General features: G+C 43.0%; 1 pseudogene; it reads right to left on the bottom strand.

The window, feature by feature from the left end:
- Positions 1 to 520: 520 nt before the first annotated feature.
- Positions 521 to 639, bottom strand: LOC134912590 (5S ribosomal RNA; annotated as a pseudogene).
- Between the last annotated feature and the right edge of the window lie 8,113 nt (positions 640 to 8,752).

The raw sequence follows: 8,752 nt of genomic DNA on the forward strand, positions 1-8,752 counted from the left end.
AGTCAGGATGCATTACTTGTGATACTTCACCCGGGTATATTTCATTCTATGATTTTAGTTCTCGGCTTTCGGATTGTCACAGCTCCATATTCAAGCATGGATGTATATAAGATAATAATAAAAGGTAGAATCAGCAGATATGGCACAATAAAACAGGGGGGATAAATATACAATGGATATAAGATGGATAAATAAATAAATAAATATAGGAGCACCACACATTACTAAGGGATCCTATCTATATATCACTTAGCTGGATGTCCAATATTTGTAATATATGGACCAATTAGAAGCTTCTACAGGTGGTCAGGAAGAAAAAAGAGACACAGAACAGAGGCTTAATTAAAATGCAAAAATATGCCCAAGGCTATTTTTTGGGGTAGAGAGCCCCAATAATAAACGTGTGGAAACAAGTGACATGTGAGCCAAATATGCAAATAAAGAACCAGGCGGAGTCCGTCATACCAGTATGTATACATAGCATGTAGAGCATCATTCCAAATACGTTCCAACATCTATATATTTACAACACCCGATGTTCTAAGGAGGTCTCCCATCCTTATACTGGCCGGGCCCAGCCTTGCTTAGCTTCCAAGATCGGACGGTGTCGGGCGTGCCCAAGGTGGTATGATTGTAATGGTGATGTGGAATGCTTTAAGATATGGGCTCAAACGTAGCCGTGTATACAAAGGGGGTACATTCAGTATCCCGCTCTGGATATATTTAGTAAGCTAGTAAGGAACCAGAGTTATAGACCATGTTTGTAGACACCAGATCGTGCTAACATACAGACGTAAAAGTCATTCCCGGAGAAAAAGGGGGAGGGAACTGGAAAATAATAGGGTAGGAGTATATGGTAAAGAACTTGAACCTTTTTTTTTGAGCGCGTCACTGGAACCCCTGATCTCCCCTGGAGGTCTCCCCGCCAGGTACTAGTCAGGTCCAAAAACACTGCTTGGCTTCCAAAGTAGGACGGGGTTGGGCATGTCCAGTGTGGTGTGATTGTGACATACTCAAAAAGACAGGGATATAAAATGAGAGGTGAGGGAGACGAGTAATCAAAGGCTGCTTACATTATAAGAAGGGTGCAATTTCGTATCCGTCATTGAATCCGTTTGGGTGTAGGGTGTTCAATTCATAGATCCAGAACATCTCCCTCCTAGAAAGGAGGTTCGAGAGATCACCGCCTCTTTCTCCCAGGGATACCATTTCAATGCCTTTATAAGTTAGTGACTCCGGGTCAGAATTGTGGCATTGATGGAAGTGCCTTGATACAGCGTGTGTTAAGACTTTGTTCCTTACATTTCTAATGTGTTCTTGGATGCGAAGTTTCAATGGCCTCTTAGTTTTCCCAACGTACTTCATTTTACACGGGCACTCAAGGAGATAAATCACTGATGTAGTGTTGCAGTTTATAAATTGTTTGATCCGGTATTCTTTGTTGGTGTTATTGTTGGAAAAGGATTTTCTATTCTGGTGGAGGTACCTGCAAATAGTACCATGCTAAAATGTGTGGGCAGTTTCAAGTGTGGCAGATGCAATATTTGCAGGTACCTCCACCAGAATAGAAAATCCTTTTCCAACAATAACACCAGCATCCAAGAACACATTAGAAATGTAAGGAACAAAGTCTTAACACACGATAGGATTTGGTTCCCTTTACCAAAGGTTGGAGGATATGGTCAAGATAACAGGACAAGTTGGATAGGCAGGAATTTGTTCCCGCCACTATCGGGCGCCCTGGGGGGCATTTACTATTCTTATGTATCTTTGGCAAGGCATACAAAACAGGTATTGCAGGATATTCTATAATCATGTATAAGTGTTCCTCCTCTGTGATGATACCCTTCGTTAAGTATAATGCCAAAAACACTTCTAACTTCTTTATTATACTCATACTTGGATTCCCTCGCAATTTTTGGTAAGTTTCCTTATCCATTAACTGACGTAATATTTCTCTATTGTAGTCCTCCAAGTTTAAAATCACAATGCTTCCCCCCTTATCCGCGGGTTTTATGACTATTTCTTTATTTCCGCGTAAGGTTTGGATGGCTTTCCTCTCATCTTTGGATAAATTATTTTTTCTATTAGGTTTGAACGTTACTTTTTCTAAATCTGCTTTCACTAGTTTCTCAAAAGACTCTATAAAGCTGCCCTTCTTATGTTTAGGGTAAAAGGTTGACTTTCTTTTAAATTTATGTCCTTCATTGATCCCTGTGCCGCTATCTTTTGGTTTTTCATCAAAAAACCTTTTTAATGTAAGCCGTCTTATAAATCTCTCTACATCTATAAAGACTTCAAACTTGTCGCACCTATTTGCCGGGGCAAACTTAAGGCCCTTTTCCAGAACAGATCTCTCATGTACATTCAATTCATATTTACTCAGATTGTGTATACTTGTAGTCTTCATACCTATCTCACATTCCTTATTACCTCTGTCTACCTCCTCCTGAGATAGGTATGAAGACTACAAGTATACACAATCTGAGTAAATATGAATTGAATGTACATGAGAGATCTGTTCTGGAAAAGGGCCTTAAGTTTGCCCCGGCAAATAGGTGCGACAAGTTTGAAGTCTTTATAGATGTAGAGAGATTTATAAGACGGCTTACATTAAAAAGGTTTTTTGATGAAAAACCAAAAGATAGCGGCACAGGGATCAATGAAGGACATAAATTTAAAAGAAAGTCAACCTTTTACCCTAAACATAAGAAGGGCAGCTTTATAGAGTCTTTTGAGAAACTAGTGAAAGCAGATTTAGAAAAAGTAACGTTCAAACCTAATAGAAAAAATAATTTATCCAAAGATGAGAGGAAAGCCATCCAAACCTTACGCGGAAATAAAGAAATAGTCATAAAACCCGCGGATAAGGGGGGAAGCATTGTGATTTTAAACTTGGAGGACTACAATAGAGAAATATTACGTCAGTTAATGGATAAGGAAACTTACCAAAAATTGCGAGGGAATCCAAGTATGAGTATAATAAAGAAGTTAGAAGTGTTTTTGGCATTATACTTAACGAAGGGTATCATCACAGAGGAGGAACACTTATACATGATGATAGAATATCCTGCAATACCTGTTTTGTATGCCTTGCCAAAGATACATAAGAATAGTAAATGCCCCCCAGGGCGCCCGATAGTGGCGGGAACAAATTCCTGCCTATCCAACTTGTCCTGTTATCTTGACCATATCCTCCAACCTTTGGTAAAGGGAACCAAATCCTATCTAAAGGACACTATATCAATCATTAATAGACTTATGACGGTTGACTGGCAACCTGGCTTTTTATTGGTGACAGCAGACGTGACGTCTCTGTACACTATTATAGATCATAAATTAGGACTAGAGGCTTTATCATTTTTCATGGAGAGGAGTAGAATGCCAGAGGAGAAGAGGAATTTTGTGTTGGAGGGAACATCACTCATCCTCCATAATAATTTCTTTTGGTACGATGATTCCTTCTATATGCAACAGACCGGTACGGCAATGGGTACCATGCTGGCTCCCAGTTATACGAATTTATTCATGGCCCATTGGGAGGAACAACAAGTATGGAATGGTCATGAACTGGGAGCCAGTCTGGTAGCCTGGAACCGGTATATAGATGACATAATTTTTGTCTGGAGTGGAGATCGGACTTCATTGGATACCTTCTGTAAACACCTTAATAATAATGTATCCAAGATAGAACTCACGTTCAATATTAGTGAAGTTGAAGTAAACTTTTTGGATCTAAGGGTGTATATTGAGGAAGATAGGATTAAAACGAGTAATTACACAAAAAGTACTGATTGTAACTCGTTTATCGATTTTTCCAGTAACCATCACAGAAACTGGCTTAAGAGTATCCCAATGAGCCAGTTCCATAGAATAAGGAGAAACTGTTCAGATGTAGAGGTTTATTGGGAACAAGCACGCATATTAGGTGATCAGTTTGAAGCAAAAGGTTATAACAAAGAAGTAATAGAAGTGGCTATGACTAAGAGTGGTGAAAGTAATCGGGCAGATATGCTTGAACAAACACCTAGAGACATAAACGCTTTTGAGACCAATGTTCCATTTATAACAGGATACAATAGTCAATACAGACAGGTGGAACAGATCATTAGGCGACATTGGTCTATCCTCAGTAAAGATGTTACATTGAAAAATTATGTATCTGATATTCCAAAATTTGTTTACAGAAGGGCTAAGAACGTGAAGGAAAATGTGGTAAGGAGTGTTAGTGTCCCTCCGAAGATGCTCACTAGAAACATTTCTAAGGGTTTCTTTAGGTGCGGCACATGTATTATGTGCCGCACGTGTGCGAGCAAGCAAAGTAAGATTGTCCAGTATAAATCAAATCAAACCGGGGCAATGTATACCATCAATGATTTCATTACCTGCAACACAAAAAATTGTGTATATTTGCTCGAATGCTCATGTGGTGATCAGTATGTGGGTCGTACAACCCGAATGCTGAAAACCCATTTGGCGGAGCATGTACGCAATATAAAAAAAGGGATGGAGACCCACAATGTGTCTTTACACTTTAAGAAAACCCATGAGTGCAACATTAAACATTTAGTTAATTTTTGTGGAATAAAAAGTGTAGTTCCGAGTTGGAGAACAAATGATGGTGAAATCAAACTGGCTAAGATAGAAATGCGTACTATATATGAAATGCAAACTTTAGACCCAAAAGGCCTAAATATCGATTTCGAAATGAAATGGTTTTTGCATTAAAACATTTTACATATATATTGATGTCAGAAAATATATCTGGATTTCATCTACTTTAATACTAACTAACTTTGTTTCCATTTTTTATGTGAATTCGTTGTACTGTTATGGAGATATAATGGAACAGAGAAACACTGGATCTCACATTAAGAAATATGGCTTCCGGTATTTGCGTTCCATACACATGGACGAAGTGACCCGCACTTCCGGGAGAAACGGAAGTCACGTGATATGCGGTTCACAGACACGCTGCGTCTCACCTAACAGGAAGGAGAACTCCGCAGCGCGTCCAGTAAGGAATCCATGTGCGGACCAGAAAGATACAAATAAAGCTTGTTGAACTCCGCATGGACCTGTGGGTAATGGAAGTGGGGTGGAAAGAGTCCATTTGAAAAGAAGGACATTAAATCCGGATTCGAACTATGGACAATATATGGAATAATGTGCAATCACTGATCCAGTTCTAGTTTTTGTTTTTATCAATTAATATGTAAAGTCATTTTTAGTAGTGTTTTCTTTAATAAGGAGGACGATGAATGTATATGAACCCATCTAGTGAAGGCGTATGTTAGATATGTGGAAAATATTTTAGATTTTGAGGCCAGGGTGTAAGTGTATGCACCAAAATAAGGGGATTGGCCAATACAGCGGGGAGTGGCAAGCAGGGGGTATAAATATCTGACTGTTGAGCCTTGTAGAACACCTTGAGGAAGGATCTAGAATCCGAAACGCGTCGGTGTGGTATTAGGGTATCCCAGGTCGCAAGGGCTCCTCCATTTACCTCCTACTGCCAAATGGGACCAACACTTGGTTTCATTGAAAACCTTTTTCTTTGCACAGAGCGGAAGTGTTTGGGACCTTGAGGTACTTGGAGGTGTGAGTAATTCCCAGCAGACCAAGGGAACTTTTTATTATTTTATTGTTTTTAGTATTTTTTCTGTTTTGTTTTGTATTTTATCTTTTTTAACGCTGTATGGATATATCTATATATGATACAATAAATTTGTGTACTTTTTGGATATCCACTGCTTTTATTTTCCACATATCTGCATAATACTGGTGTCTACCAGTGGAAATCTGTGGTCCCACCAACAGCAAAGAAACCTTTCAAGGAACATAGGGCGTTTTTGGAAGGTGAGTGCCCTTTTTGAGGGACGGGGATGTGATGTATCTTGATCCTGTGAAATAAATGCATACGAGGAGAATATTTAAAGAAACCTTTTGAGGAATATACCCCACCCTAAGGAGGTTAGTCAAAAGGTGCGAACCTTTGAACAACCGTGTGGTGGGAGAAGTCGGGTAACCGTTGCGACCTGAGAAGTCTGAATATAACCATTACGATCGGGATAAATTAATGGTTATTGATTGGTGACTTGTAGCGCTTGTGAACCACCCCACTTTCTGTGTTGTAGATTCCCAAAAGGAATCTTATGGCGTATCCTGTCCCGATCAAGGACAGGATACGGTGGGAATCCTCCCCAAGGGTGGACAAAGCGTTGACGCGCCTTTCCAAAAAGGTGGCGCTGCCGTCTCAGGATACCGCTGCCCTCAGGGATCCTGCTGATCGCAAGCAGGAAACTACCTTGAAGTCAATTTACACACATACCGGTACATAACTCAGGCCGGCAATAGCGTCGGCTTGGGTTTGTAGCACTGTAATAGCGTGGACCGATATCTTATCTGCTGATATGAATACGATGGATAAGGAAACTATTTTATTGACCCTGGGCCATATTAAGGATGCAGTCCTTTATATGAGAGAGGCTCAGAGGGATGTGGGCATACTGGGGTCCAGAGCGAACGCTATGGCGATTTCTGCCTGGCGAGCATTGTGGACCCGACAGTGGACGGGTGAGGCCGACTCGAAGCGGCATATGGAGGTTTTGCCTTACAAGGGTGAGGAATTGTTTGGGGAAGGTCTCGCGGACCTAGTTTCCACGGCTACTGCAGGTAAATCAACCTTTTTACCTTATGTTTCCTCACAGCCTAAGAAAGCGCCACATTATCAGATGCAGTCCTTTCGGTCGCATAAATCCAAGAGAGCTCGGGGATCTTCCTTTCTTGCCAGAGGTAAGGGCAAAGGGAAAAAGCTGCCAGCTACAGCCAGTTCCCAGGAACAAAAGTCCTCCCCAGCTTCTACTAAATCCACCGCATGACGCTGGGGCTCCGCGGGGGAAGTCCGCTCCTGTGGGGGCACGTCTTCGTCTTTTCAGCCAAGTCTGGGTTCACTCTCAGGTGGATCCCTGTGCAATAGACATTGTTTCCCAGGGGTACAAGCTGGAATTCGAATCGGTGCCTCCTCGCCGGTTTTTCAAATCGGCACTGCCGACTTCTTCCCCAGAGAGGGAGGTAGTTTTGGCAGCAATTCAAAAGTTGTGCCTTCAACAAGTGGTGGTCAAAGTTCCCCTGCTGCAGCAGGGGATGGGCTATTACTCAACCCTGTTTGTGGTCCCGAAACCGGACGGCTCGGTCAGACCCATTCTGAATTTAAAATCCTTAAACCTATACTTAAAGAGGTTCAAGTTCAAGATGGAATCGCTCAGAGCGGTCATCGCAAGTCTGGAAGGAGGAGATTATATGGTGTCCCTAGACATAAAGGATGCATACCTTCATGTTCCCATATATCAACCTCATCAGGGGTTCCTGAGGTTTGTGGTGCAGGATTGTCATTACCAATTTCAGACGTTGCCGTTTGGGCTTTCCACGGCCCCGAGGATTTTTACCAAATTAATGGCAGAGATGATGGTGCTCCTGCGCAAGCAGGGTGTCACAATTATCCCATACTTGAACGATCTCCTGATACAAGCGAGATCGAGAGAACAGTTGCTGGACAGAGTATCTCTCTCCCTGAGGGTGTTGCAACAACATGGTTGGATTCTCAATCTACCGAATTCACAGTTAGTTCCAACGACCCGACTGCCTTTATTAGGCATGATTCTGGACACGGAACAAAAGAGGGTCTTTCTCCCGATGGAAAAGGCCCAGGAACATCAGAGCTTGGTCAGGGACCTGTTAAAGCCAGACAGGGTGTCGGTACATCACTGCACTCGAGTTCTGGGAAAGATGGTGGCGTCTTACGAGGCCATTCCATTCGGCAGGTTCCATGCCAGGACTTTGCAGTGGGACCTTCTGGACAAGTGGTCCGGGTCACATCTACAGATTCATCAGATGATCCGCCTGTCCCCCAGGGCCAGGGTATCTCTCTTGTGGTGGCTGCAGAGTGCTCACCTTCTAGAGGGTCGCAGGTTCGGCATTCAGGACTGGGTTCTGGTGACCACGGATGCGAGCCTCCGAGGATGGGGAGCAGTCACACAGGGAAGAAACTTCCAAGGTCTGTGGTCAAGCCAGGAGACTTGTCTACACATCAACGTACTGGAATTAAGGCCCATATACAACGGCCTTCGTCAAGCGGAGACCTTACTTCGAGGTCTACCGGTTCTGATTCAGTCAGACAACATCACAGCAGTGGCTCATGTAAACCGCCAAGGCGGCACAAGGAGCAGAGTGGCAATGGCAGAAGCCTCAAAGATTCTTCGATGGGCGGAGAGTCATGTAAGCGCTCTGTCAGCAGTCTTCATTCCGGGAGTTGACAACTGGGAGGCAGACTTCCTAAGCAGACACGATCTGCATCCAGGAGAGTGGGGACTTCACCAGGAAGTCTTCGCAGAGATTGCAGGTCAGTGGGGACTGTCTCAAATAGACATGATGGCTTTACGCCTCAACAAGAAACTTCTGAGATATTGTGCCAGGTCAAGGGACCCTCAGACGGTGGCAGTGGATGCACTGGTGACACCGTGGGTGTTTCAGTCGGTCTATGTGTTCCCTCCTCTTCCTCTCATCTCAAAGATACTGAGAATCATAAGACGAAGAGGGATTCAGACAATTCTCATTGTTCCAGATTGGCCTCGAAGGTCCTGGTATCCGGTCCTGCAGGAAAGGCTCTTCCTCTCAGGGAAGACCTGTTACAACAAGGGCCCTGTCTGTTCCAGGACTTACCGCGACTGCGTTTGACGGCATGGCGGTTGAA

This window comes from Pseudophryne corroboree, chromosome 4, assembly GCF_028390025.1.
Source record: "Pseudophryne corroboree isolate aPseCor3 chromosome 4, aPseCor3.hap2, whole genome shotgun sequence".
NCBI classification, from domain to species: Eukaryota; Metazoa; Chordata; class Amphibia; order Anura; family Myobatrachidae; genus Pseudophryne; species Pseudophryne corroboree.